This window comes from Rhinatrema bivittatum, chromosome 5, assembly GCF_901001135.1.
Source record: "Rhinatrema bivittatum chromosome 5, aRhiBiv1.1, whole genome shotgun sequence".
Classification (NCBI taxonomy): Eukaryota; Metazoa; Chordata; class Amphibia; order Gymnophiona; family Rhinatrematidae; genus Rhinatrema; species Rhinatrema bivittatum.
The window spans coordinates 154911606-154925441 of NC_042619.1; the positions used below are offsets into that span (position 1 = coordinate 154911606).

The 13836-nt window shown below is 42.5% G+C and overlaps 1 long non-coding RNA gene across 1 annotated transcript in view; it reads left to right on the forward strand.

Moving 5' to 3' along the window:
- LOC115091528 overlaps window positions 1–9758 on the forward strand; it is a 29342-nt gene extending 19584 nt beyond the window's left edge. Inside the window, exons 2-4 of the long non-coding RNA XR_003856751.1 lie at window positions 6072–6233; window positions 8374–8603; window positions 9095–9758. This is a non-coding gene — a long non-coding RNA (uncharacterized LOC115091528). The remainder of the gene's footprint in view (window positions 1–6071; window positions 6234–8373; window positions 8604–9094) is intronic.
- The last annotated feature ends 4078 nt before the right edge of the window (window positions 9759–13836 follow it).

Sequence of the window (13836 nt, forward strand, 5' to 3'; positions counted from 1 at the left end):
GACAGAAGTAAAAGTTATTGTGCATACATCACCCCCCCCCCCCCATCCAGAATTACAGGATATAGGATCTAAAAAACTATACAGAAGTGCCCAAAATTCAAAAATCTTTACATTATCCCCCCAGCGCATCCCATTGTATCCAGCAATGGGTCTTTCTGGAGCTGTTGTCTATATTTTTGGATATCTTTTTGAAACTTGCAGTGGTGAAGATGAAATCTTATGTAGAAGATACTGCGCATATGTTGTGTAAATTTCAGCATCTTGACAGGGATCACTGAGCAAATGGTTCTTGTAACAATGAACATTGAATCCCTCTGTACTAATGTTCCCCAAGATGTTGCACTTATGGTTACTGAAGATGTCCTGGTCAGTAGGGAGTAGATTCCCATGGACTTTTTGTTAACAGTTTCTAAATTGATTTTGATGGATAGCTTTTTTTGCTGATGACTACTATTTAAAGACCCAAGGCATTGCCAAGGGGTCAGCAGTAGCACTTTCAGTGGCAAATTTAGTTGTTGCCCATTTCGAGAAACATTTTTTCTACATGTCGCAGGATAATTTTAAAATATTACTATAGTCTCAATACATTGATGATTTGCTTTTAATCTGGAGTGCTTCTATTTCTAATTTACATCATATTCATTAATGGATTAATACCTTGGACCCTCTTCTGAAATTTACCATGAATTTTGATCACAGTTATATTGCTTTTTTGGATATATGGGTAAACTAAACATTCTGGAACAATACATACTTCTTTTTTGTGTAAGCCAGTTGAGAGAAACAAGTTATTAAAATTTAAGAGCTCTCATCCTAAATCTTTTAAAGCCAGACTCTCGTTCAGTCAGTTTTTCATATTACATCATATGTTTGTCAATACAGGAATTTAGGGATGTGAATCGTGTCCTCGATCGTCTTAACGATCGATTTCGGCTGGGAGGGGGAGGGAATCGTATTGTTGCCGTTTGGGGGGGTAAAATATCGTGAAAAATCGTGAAAAATCGTTAAAAAAATCGAAAAAATCGAAAAACCGGCACATTAAAAACCCCCTAAAACCCACCCCCGACCCTTTAAATTAAATCCCCCACCCCCAAATAACTTAAATAACCTGCGGGTCCAGCGGCGGTCCGGAACGGCAGCGGTCCGGAACGGGCTCCTGCTCCTGCATCTTGTCGTCTTCGGCCGGCGCCATTTTCCAAAATGGCGCCGAAAAATGGCGGCGGCCATAGACGAAAAAGATTGGACGGCAGGAGGTCCTTCCGGACCCCCGCTGGACTTTTGGCAAGTCTCGTGGGGGTCAGGAGGCCCCCCACAAGCTGGCCAAAAGTTCCTGGAGGTCCAGCGGGGGTCAGGGAGCGATTTCCCGCCGCGAATCGTTTTCGTACGGAAAATGGCGCCGGCAGGAGATCGACTGCAGGAGGTCGTTCAGCGAGGCGCCGGAACCCTCGCTGAACGACCTCCTGCAGTCGATCTCCTGCCGGCGCCATTTTCCGTACGAAAACGATTCGCGGCGGGAAATCGCTCCCTGACCCCCGCTGGACCTCCAGGAACTTTTGGCCAGCTTGTGGGGGGCCTCCTGACCCTCACGAGACTTGCCAAAAGTCCAGCGGGGGTCCGGAAGGACCTCCTGCCGTCCAATCTTTTTCGTCTATGGCCGCCGCCATTTTTCGGCGCCATTTTGGAAAATGGCGCCGGCCGAAGACGACAAGATGCAGGAGCAGGAGCCCGTTCCGGACCGCTGCCGTTCCGGACCGCCGCTGGACCTGCAGGTTATTTAAGTTATTTGGGGGGGGTTCGGGAGGGTGGGGGATTTAATTTAAAGGGTCGGGGGTGGGTTTTAGGGGGTTTTAGTGTGCCGGCTCACGATTCTAACGATTTATAACGATAAATCGTTAGAATCTGTATTGTATTGTGTTCCATAACGGTTTAAGACGATATTAAAATTATCGGACGATAATTTTAATCGTCCTAAAACGATTCACATCCCTACAGGAATTTAAGAAGCAAGTGCATGTATTAGCTCCTTCTGCATTCTTCAATTATCACCCAATCACCTCTTTACCTTTCCTCTCCAAAATCATTGAAACCTCTGTACTGAAACAACTTTCCAAATTTTTTGATGAATATACTACTTTAGATCAGCATCAAGTCAAATTTCAATCTTTCTACAGCACGAGACTTTATTGATTGCTAGTGTTGACACCATTCACCGTGGCTTTGATTCTGGTTCTTGCTATCTTTTTTTTCTTCTCAACATCTCTTCAGCCTTTGATACCTTGGACCATTCTTTCTTCTTTCCCATCTTTCAGAAATTGGTATAGGTGGTCCTGTCTTCACATGGTTTTCCTCATACATAACTAGTAATTGCTCTTAACAGATTCATTTCAAATTTCACTTTTCATCCTGGTATCCAATCACTTCTTGTATTCCACAAGATTCTGTTCTTTCTGCTGCACTTTTCAATATCTATCTTACACCTCTCTGTCATCTGCTTTCTCAATTGGGTTTTACTTATAAAACATATATAAATGATATTCAGTTGTTCTTCCCTCTTCACTCTACTTGGTCTTCTATCCTTCAATTTGCATTTCTCTGATTTAACTTTATTAATTCCTAATTTTTTAATAACAAACTCTCTCTTAATCTGCAGAAGACTGAAGCAATTGTCCTTGGTAATCATTCTAAATTCACACTTCCTGATTCCTTTCAACTTGCAGAAGTTGACATATCTCAAACTGTCCATAAACTTGGTATCATCTTCGATCCAAAGCTCACTATGATTACTCAAATTAAATCAATTGCCAAAAATTATTTGATTAAACTAAAAATGCTTTATCATTTAAAACCTATTCTGGAACCCATACATTTTGGTACTGTTCTTCAAGCTTTAATTTTTCCTTAAGTAGACTGTTGTAACTCTCTGTATTTTGGTTTACCTTAATATTCTTCAAGATCTCTGCAAATTATCCAAAACTCTGCCACTCACTGGGACTCTAATCAGAAACCTTATCACCCCTCACCCTGAAAGATTTAACTGGTTACCAATCACTTTCCATATTAAATACTAGAATCATTATTTGTTATACAAGAATGTCATTATTCATGATTTGCTTCATAATGTTAAATTTCTATAGCTCACATTCACCTTGTGTATGCATACTCCTGCTCGTAATCTTTGATCCTCTAATCAATTTCTTCTTGAAGTCCCTTCTCCAAAAATAGCCCGCTTGTCTGTAACATATGAACACTTTTTTCCTATCTTCGGTCCAACTCTTTGGAACACCTTATCATTATTCCTATGTCTCACATAGGACACTAAGTTGTTTAGAAAGCAGTTGAAAACGTTTTTGTTTGCAAAAGCTTTTCAGTAATTTTCTTTAGTGCTTAATTGTTTTGAATCTTTGACTGCAGGAATGTAATTTTATGTCTATTTAAAATTTTTCTTTTATGTATGCTTTTGTGCCCTGCTACAGACATTTTTGGAGGGCTGAGTAACAAAAGTTATTAAATAAATAAATAATTGTTTTCAGCAGACCTGTGCTTTTAAATCTGCACACCACAGAGCATTACATTATTTGCTAAATTATCATTCTGATGAACGACAATCATGTGATGTCTGTGAAATTAAATACTCTAATAAGTCACCAGCTATCACTTCTAGTATATGTCAACATTGACATGTATTGCCATACATTCAATATTTAAACCTCTGCTTACTTTTGAGGTACCAACATCTGAGATTGTGTGGTTAGAGCATCTCTACTAAAATTGAAAGCAACATCTGATCAAACAGCCTGTGTTCACTGTGTGTGTCAACACTGAGATATAGGTGGATTTATGTTACTTGGAGGGACATGGGAACATCGATGACTCATTACATGGTCAATCATAAAGCATGCACCGACTATGATACCAATAATGTTATTTACGTTAGTGTCCTTGTCCACAGCTGTACACTGGATGTATTGAGATATCCATATATACTCACCTGAGAGAGCAATTCATTTGCATAAATACTACTAAAAAGCAAGCACCAATAGTTACCACTGTTGTTTAAATAATCATCAGTATAAGAATTTTAGATGGTCTATTATTGAACATGTCATATTCTAAAGAGAGGATGATTTGCTTTCACTCCAGGGGAGGAGGTCGGAAGAACAGGGAGAGGAGACATATCATTTAGGCATGGAGACAGACTGTACTTCTGGTGATAGAGGTTTTAGGGAGAGGTAAACCAACAATGGGTTGTTAGTGGTGAGGAAACAGGAATAAGAAGACCTATATGGGTAGTATTGCTGGGAAAGAGTCTGTACATGTGATGGGGAAATATGGAGTAGGGGATAGGGAGAAGGAAAGATGACTTGGGATTGGGACATAGAGCAGGAGAGAGGAAGATCCAGGATAGAGGGAGAAGAGATGGGAAGGGAGAAGGAGAGAAAATGGATGTATGGAAGGGGAGGGTAAGTGAGAGAGAAGGGGGGTAGAAGGGGAGAATGGGAAGAGGAGAGAGAGAGAATACATGGAGGAAGGGCAGAAAAGATGTCTGGAAGAAAGGTGGGTACCATTGACAATTTTTACTAGAATCCATCTCTTTTTAAATCAGTGCCTATGCCTTCTCCTAACTCTGTGCTACTGCCTGCCTCTTAAAATTGGTTTTAGGTTATGAAGCAGGGTGATAAACACTGTGCAAAATATCACATGCATGCTGACAGCTGAAAAGCAGAAATCTCTTTTAGCTTCATTATGGTGTATCTGGTCACTCAGTTTGAGAAAGGACTAGGATAGGAATGGCTATCTCCAGTCCTCAAGAGTGACAAACAGGTCTGTTTTTCCGGATTTTCATAATGAATATGCATGAGAGAACCTTGCATACAATTGAGGCAGTACATGCAAATCTACTCATGCATATTCATTGTGGATATCCTGAAAACCATAACTGTTTGTGGTTTTTGATGGCCAGAGCTGGCCATTCCTGGAATAGGAGGATGTACTTTAAAACCATGCCCTCAAGGCATGGTGCCCCTAGAACAGGAGTGACTAACTATGGTCCTCAAGAGCCAAAAACAGGCCTGGTTTTCAGGATATCCACAATGAATCTGCATGAGGTATATTTGCATGCACTGCTTTAATTGTATATAAATAGTTCTCATGCAGATTCATTGTGGATATCCAGAAAACCAGATCTTATTGTAATTCTTGAAGACTGGAGTTAGTCACCTCTGCCCTAGACACTTGCCAACATGGCCTAGTGAAAAATCTTGCCCTGTTCACACCTCTGTTTTTTTTGCATCCCATCCATTGTTTACCTCTCTTTTCTCATGCACATGAAAGAAAATTAACAAATGATAAATACATAAATAATAGGGAGACCAGAAAAACACTTTAACAGTGTAGCCGATCCCCTGTTTTGGTGCTTGATCCTAATCTAGGGGTACTACAAGTCTGGATGAGGAGGAAGATTTCTCTTCCAGGGACCCTGGCATTGTCTGTCATCACTTCTGTAATGATGTCACAATTAAACTCTAAACTCTTCAGAAGGTGCCAAGTAGTGAAGAACAATAGCAGGGAAGGCAAAATCAAAATAATTGGGAGAAACCCAGAGGACCAACGGGGTCCCTCCATCCCCTAGTAAGCAAAATGGAGTGAACTGATAGAAAAAAACTCTTGAGTCTGTAATAGATGTAACTTAAAAAGTATCCAGGTTATAATACCAAAAAACAAAAGCAGCATTAGAAATATCATGACAATGAATATTGTCAATTTGTCCATCTTAAGTGCTACTTCTCTTCTCATTTCCCTTGCACCATTTTTGAAGGAGAAAAAATTCTCACCCTATAACATTGGGTAACTGAAATGGGGGCTCAGCATAAAGTCAATGAAAAGGTAGAAAAGTATCCCCAGAAACAAAAACTGCAGGGCAAACTTTCCCAAGTACAAAAACATCCAGAATTTCCAATGTGGGCAAAATCTTAAACTTCTTTCTCAACTGAGAAAACATCTCAGTAGGGGTTAGCCCATTGAGTCCTTATCTTAAAAAATGTCTCCATTTCTTCTTACTCTTGCTCCTTCAGATCTTTTAGGCAACAAGATCCTTGCCCCAGCCCTCTGGGATACAGAGGGTATGCCCTTCCCTTCAGATTGATCAAGTACAGAGTCCAAAAATCTTATTCAGAAGTCCATCTATGTCCAATTATCCAAATGGGAACAATGATGAGCAGAGGCCCAACCAAAAGGTATTAATCTTTATGTTATTTTTATGTTATTAATCTTTATGTTATTTATATTTATGTTATTAATATTTATGTTATTTATGTTATTTATGTTATTGCACCGCTGTTTATTGTAAACCGATACGATATGATTGGTATCATGAGTGTCGGTATAAAAAAGCCCTAAATAAATAAATAATCTACTCTTGAGAACTTGTGAAGAGTCTGAACCTCCCCTATTCCTCCTTGAGATCCTGGGTGGATCCAAATTTCTCAATCGTGACTGAAATCCTGAAGGGATCTCCTTCTCCTAATCTGAAATCCTGGGGGGATTTCCTACTCCTCCAATACTCATGAGAGATCCCGGAGGAATCCCTCGCAATGACTCCTGTCTCTTCCTCTGTCACTTTCACACTAAAGCACTGAGCGTGCTCCAGGGGATTATATTCCCTAGATACCATACCCCCCCCCCCCCCCCCCGAAAAAAAAACAAAAAACGTGGGGTTACAGTAATGGGAGGAATTCTAAAATACAAACCCCTCCTCCTGTCCCTAGCTAGAAAATCTCTGGGAAATCTCTAGTGACCGGCAAAGCCCGGTCACAAAAGTAGAAGGAATGAGGAGACAGAAAGGAAGCTAAGAGAAAGCCAGCTGCAAGCACAGAGAGAGGATGGATTCAAACTTTAGACAAAAGCATTGCAAAATTGTTCGCTTCAGGTTTGAAGATGTCTGTGCTAGCTGGGCAGGGTCAAGAGTGGAGGGGCAGGTGGTCTCTGATCGTTTCTTCCAGCCCTGCAATCACCGGGGTAAATAAGATATTTTACTAGACTGTGGGGAAGAGGGAAGTGGTTACGACGGCACGCAAAATTACAGGCAAAATAACATCTCTCTCTCAGTTAAAAATAGCTCCCCTTTGACTGCACCAGTTTTGAGAGGGGCTGCAGTCAGGGCTTAAAACTGGAGAAAATGGAGGTAAACCTTGTGCCTCTTGTTCATAAAAATAAATAAAGCAATCTCCTGCTATATCCCACAGGAGACAGCAGTTGTCTCTGGGGTTTCCAACCTGAAGATGGGAAGCACCATATGCAGCTGAGGCCCTGGAACTAGAGAGATGCTGACTGCTGAGCTGCCAGGGCTCAGTCAGGACATGCAAGAGAGGAAGTGTCTTACGTAGACTCTGCCGGCATGGGACTGGCTCTGAACCTGCATCTGGGAGTGCCAGGAGAAGTGCTGCAGGGATGGGGAAGCAGAAACAGATCTAGAACAGAGAAAGGTGCCTGGGCTCAGGGAGGTCAGAGCAGGGAAGTGATCCAGCCTGTGGAGGAAGGGGAATCACACATTGAGAAGTGAGCTGAGGTTCCCGACGAAGGGGAGCTCGGCAGGGTGATGAGGGGTGGGGAATTAGGGAAAGGATAAGTGAACCAAACCTGGCAGAGGAGGCCAGCTGGTGAGGAAGGGGCGTGGAGGGATGAGAAGAGACGCAGGGAGGGGAAAAGAGGAGGACAGCTCAAGGGGAAAAATGGGAAAATAGAAGGTTAAAGGAATGCAGGGAGCGGAGCAGAAAGAGGGGTATTAACCCCTTGCCCCCAAATATAAAATGAGAATTATGAATGCAAAGGAGTGGAAGGGGAAAAGAGAAAATGGGGGAGAAAGAAGAGGAGATTAGGAGAATGAGAGAAAAAAGGGGTTGAGAGAAACTGATGGGGGACAGGTGAGGGTGGGGAAAGGAAGTTCTCAGAGGGGAAATGGAGCAGGAAGAAGAAGACCTGTGGGGATGACCTGGGGGTTGGGGAGATGAATGACTGGTGGGACTTTGAGTTTTCCCTAGCTTATGTTTTAGCCACATTACCTGCTCATCTGGACATTTAAGTACAGGCTGGTCAGGCACACATGGCCCATTGTGTTCTGTTTTTTGTTTTTTTTTTGTTACTGGGTGCACTATAATTTGTGTTGCGATCACCACCTCCAATCATTTTCAGAAGTTGGCTCCTATGTCACACACCTCAATCCATGCTCATGAAGCGCACTCTCTTTCCAATCCTCACCCCATTCCCGTATAGTCCTTTTTCTCTCTCCTTCCATTCCCCCACTCATCCTCCTCTCCTCCTCTGCCACCCCACTCTCCAGCTCACCTCTTCAATCTCCTTCTCTTTCTCTCCCTCCAGCCCTCTCAGTCTCTTACTCATCTCACTTCTGCGACAGTGCTCTGTAATCCCAACCCCAGTGGGGGCCAGAGGTGAAGCCTCCTCAGACCAGGCAGAGGCTGTCTTTGGCATCCAACAGCTACATTTGGAGGAAGAGGGTGTTGGAAGCTGGCAAGACCTGGGGAAACCATGCCAGCCATGCTACTCCTGACATTGACTCCTCTTCTTTCTCTTCTGCTGGTGAGGCCTGGGTAAGTATGCTGCTCTTGATGCAGGTTTCTCCTGCTGTTGCCTGCCTGTGTTTTGTTTTAATTATGGGTGTAACTTCCCAATGTGTACATAATTTTGTGTACACAGGGACAGGGCAAATCAGAACACTTCGATTCAGAAAAAGATTTTAAAATATAATTTATTCAGCTGTTCCAAGACAAGTGTTCTGGGAGATGCAATATGCCCTCTATCTGTAATAACTAGCATCTCCTTCAACACAGGAAGAGAGCCTTCTTTTATAATTAAAACATACAGTATTGCCGAAACTTCCAGAAAGGTGTAACCGCCCACAAACACATGATGCTGTTGTCATGACAATCTATCCTGTATAGGAAATGCTTGTGAGGACCTCCCTCAACTAAGAATTCTTCTAACCCTGTTCCTCCTCCCACCATAAAAAAGTTCCTTTATCAATGACTTTGCTGGCTTTGTTCTTCTGTTCTTCTCTTGATATTCTTTGTTGTATAAACAGGTAACAAGTCTGGTGTTTGAATAGAAGCTCAGCATGAATTCCATTTCTTGGCACCAGGGTTTACTTGAAAACTGTAACCTCACAGGATCTTCTTTTCAACTGATTTCTGTTCTTTGAAAGAGGCATCTGCAAGACAAAAGCTTGCATCCTGATTCCCTGCAAAATAAGTTTCCATGTATTGTGGTGCAGATATTGTCATTGATGCCTTCCTGGCCTGTAATTATAGGCTTTGCAGAGCCTGCCAGTAGGTCGATCTCAGGGATATTCTGCAAGTCATGCTCAGAAAAGCACTCAAAGTTCATTCACCTCTTGACAAGCCACAGTACAGCAGAGGCATCTGGGAATTCTTGGTTATCTGCTCGGCCTATTCTTCAAATGCCAGGAAAGTTTGTAAGTCCCTGCACATGTGAAATTGAAACATGGATGGAGAAATCATCAGGAATATGTCTTACTACAGTGTGTACTTAAAAAACACAAAAAACATCTCTAATGTTTAATGATGTACTTATTACACAGAAATGTATATAATAAATGCTGTCCTAGTCATGTGCAAAAGGAGATTTTCACACGGCTGGTTTCTGACGTATGCGCCACTGCATAGTCTCTACCTATTGTAAGCTCTAGAAAGCAGGGACTGTCATTTTGTATGTTTATACAGTACTGTGTATGTCATGTAGCACTATAGAAATGTATAGTAGTAGTAGTAGAAGTCCATGGTTCTCAAACCAGTCATTGGTGCCTTTGTATCTATTCCAAATAAATATGAATGAGATCTATCTGCATTCATTGGGTCTAAGAACCAGATTGATGAATGTAAATTTAGTTTATCTGACATTTATATCTTGCCTGATAACAAAGATGCTCAAGGCAAGGTACAACAGAAAAATTACAACAGTACATCAATCATAACAAAATAGTCAATAAACAGATTAAGATAATAAAATTAATTAAATATACATTATATTCCTTAGAGCTATCCTGAAAGCCCTATCATCTATATAGGGTTTAAGGTTCAGACTGAGAACCACTAGACTAGGTAAAACATTCTAATGTGCATCTTTTTTGGCCTGGTTCCTTCCTGTTCCTTTTGGTATTCCAGCTCATTTGGAACTGGTTTCTACTATAGCTATAGCGTCATGATCTTCTCCCCCCTTCTATATAGCCCAGCATGGGCTAGAGATAACAGCTCCCTCCATAATCTAGTACAGGCACCTTCTGAGTTTAGCCAGTAAAGTGATGATGTTGTACAATAATCGGGATTCCCATATCCATCTCTCCCTAAATTACCCCACCTCACCTTTGCTGGGACTAAGTAGCCATATGCATCATTTGCTTTAGCGTCCTTCATGGTATATTTTGAACTACATGGTGCTGTATGAACTATTGTCTAACATATAGTAAAATACTGTAAACAGGCAATTTGAGTAATCATGAGGTGGAAAGAACCATAGATGGACTATGAGATGTTAGATTGGAACTTAAAGGTCTCTAAAAAGAGTTTCTTATTGTCATGCCAAGATCGGTGAACATTAGAAAAACAATGGCAAAGCAGAAAGAAAAAAACAGACAGATTTTCTTCGCAATACATGGTGTGCTGCAAGAAATGAACAAGTAACTTTACTTGTCTGGAACATAATCTCTTGTATCTTGGTGCAGAAGACCTACTTCAGTAATAATTCCTTTGGAAACAGATTTTTTTCAGGGGAGTTAGTGACAAGAAGAGGAGTAAAAATAGAATCATGCAAGAAAATTTGAAGCAGAAGGTCTAACATCTGAAAAACTAGGCTTTTTCCTCAGCAGATACATTCACCATGAATCCCCCAAACAAACTGTTTGATATAGAATGTATTACAAAATTCTTGGACAAATTGCAAACAATTGATGGTTTGCATCTGTAAACAACCCTTTCCATTAAAAATGAATACAAAGCAGTTGGAAACTGAGGAATTGGCAAACTTCATCTCTGTGTGCAGTTTGCATAGCGATTCTTCCATTACCAGTTACTTCACTAGTAAGTCAGTTTGGTAGAGCGTTCATGAAACTGCAACGTAGTGCAAATTTAGCTTTCTGTAAATCTTTTGTCAAGAAGCATAGAGTAAGATAGGAACTATACCCTTCTTTCATGCTTTAAACTTTCTTCTTAGTCAAACCTTTTACATTACATGCCTAGACACATACACACACACACACACACACACACACACGTGTGTGCGTGTGTGTGTATATATATATTAGAGATGTGCTTCAGCTGAACCTTTCGGTTCGGCCTTCGTTATCGGCCTGCCGCAGGAAATTTCGGTTTCCCGCGGATCAGGCCTTTTTTTTTCGCCCACCCCGAATTTCGGGTTAGTGAACACTAATAGGGTTAGTGAGCGCTAACATTCCTAAAAACAATTTTAATTATGTGGGATATAAATTGATGCATTACTGTTCCTTTTTGTAACTAGATATAGTTTAATTCATTGAACACTTTATATATTTTATATTGCCTTTTTTTTTCTTTCACTATATATCTACCTTATAAATGGCCTGTGACCGACGGCCCGCAAATGCGCAGTAGAGCGCAGCTCTACTGCGCATGTGCGGGCAAGGATGTCGATCAGAAAAAAAAATGGCGGTGGGGCCGCAGGAGCGGGAGGAGAAGCAGCGGCGCCGCGCGCGCGGTGCCGCTGCTTCTCCTCCCCAGATCTGCCGGCAGATCTCGGGGGGGGGGGGTGTCACTCCCGCCCCCCCCCCCGAGATCTGCCGGCAGGAGCGGGAGGAGAAGTAGCGGCACCGCGCGCGCGCGGTGCCGCTACTTCTCCTCCCCAGATCTGCCGGCAGATCTCGGGGGGGTCACTGCCGCGCGCGCGGGAGTGACCCCCCCCGAGATCTGCCGGCAGGAGCGGGAGGAGTTAATGGAGCCGGGTGAGGGTTGCGGGAAGTCGCGCTTACGGCGCCGGGAGGAAATGGAGGTGGGTGAAGGGAGGGAGGGAGGGAGGGAGAGGGGGACTGAGTGAGTGGGAGGGAGGGAGAGGGGGGACTGAGTGGGAGGGAGTGAGGGAGAGGGGGGACTGAGTGAGAGGAGAGGGAGGGGTGGAGAGGAGTGGGTGGGGGAGGGGGGTGGTGAAGAGTGAGGGGAGAGAGAATGAGGGGGAGGTGAGAGACAGAGGGATGTAGCCCGTTTTAACGGGCTTTACGGCTTGTATATATATATATAGAGAGAGAGAGAGACACTGTATATATAGCAAATGAGCAAGGATTATAACTTTCCACTTGTAAATGATGTATGAGGCCATTCAAAAAATTACTCTCCTCTTAGATTTTTCAGTTCATATTCTCTCCAGGTTTCTATGTGCTCCTGTCTGCCTTGTTGCATTTCCTTAACAGGGCCCAATACAACAGGAGGTATTGGATGTCGAGGGAGCAGAGAGCCAGCGTACAGGCAAGAGCTACATAAAGCAAACACTGGTTGCTGTTCCAGTTCTACAGTCCACAAGCTGCTTTTTAAATGGAGGGGGTGGAGGAAGGGGAAGGAAAAACACATACAATTAAAATACATATTTTGCTGCCATCTATAAAGCTCAGATCTGCCTTACTCATACAGTAAAACTCAGTCTGCCTTACTCATACAGTTGCCTACTCTACATGTATTTTTGAACTCCCACAGGCCCTAATTCATCTGCATAACTGGCACTTGCTCACTTTTGTTTGTTTTGGGGGGAGGGGGAGGAAGGGTTTTCCCACACATCATGGCTTCAGAGAAACATACCCTTCTTAAACAAGCTGTTACTGAATTAGGATGTAAGCAGCGATGCCTGCTCCGTCAGCTGAACTGTTCCGCACGCTCACTCTGTTCCAAACAGCATCACTTGCACCAAAGCAAGACAAGAAAAAAACAAAACAATAGGATTTTGATTTACTTGGCCCTACAAGAATTATACCAGCATTGAAAATGCAAACATGCTTTTGAAGTAGATAATGGATATGCAACTACAGAAGGAAATTTGCCTTTATCAATCACATTCTTTTCTCACCTACCTACTTTCTTATTGTATCAGTAGTAATCCTATGTGCTATTTGTTTTTCTGAGCTGATGCATTAAGTGCAATATTTCTCATGATTCTGGCAGGCGTGGCCCTATTAGTAGCATTTAAGCTGTGATTTGTAATCGTATAAGAAGTAGAGCTGTTGTAGAGCGCAGGTTTTGTGTCGGCACGCAATAGATGGCTGCTGTGTAATTAGCAGGCAGGCTCACAGAAAGAATACAGCAAGAGATCCCAATCCCTGGCCGGTTAACCTGACAGCTTTACTAAAATCTTTGCATGATTATGCTCGTATACCACATAAAACCTCTCAAAGGGGCCCATTGGCTCAACGATTGCACCTGTATGTGGAATTTCAACAAAAAGAGCAGCCCAGAACTTAGTGGCTGGCTGTGCTGTTTCATTATTCAGAGCCTGCATCAACTGACAGAGACAGGAACCTTTCCGTATCGCCAGCATGTCTGCATATGAGGAACACCATTGGCTTCCTCTCTCATAGGCCTTTTAAAGGGTGAGCATCCCACCATGCCTCAGCAGCCAATGATTAATGAGTTATACCTCGAGAAGGACACGTCTCTGAAATCCGTGCGTGCAAAAAGATAATGCTCCCATGTGAACTACAAAAAAAAGGAAAAATAGCCTTAAACTGCATCAAGCACTCCAATTGACTTACCCAGTTGGTCCTCTGTAGCACACATGCACACCTACACAGACCTG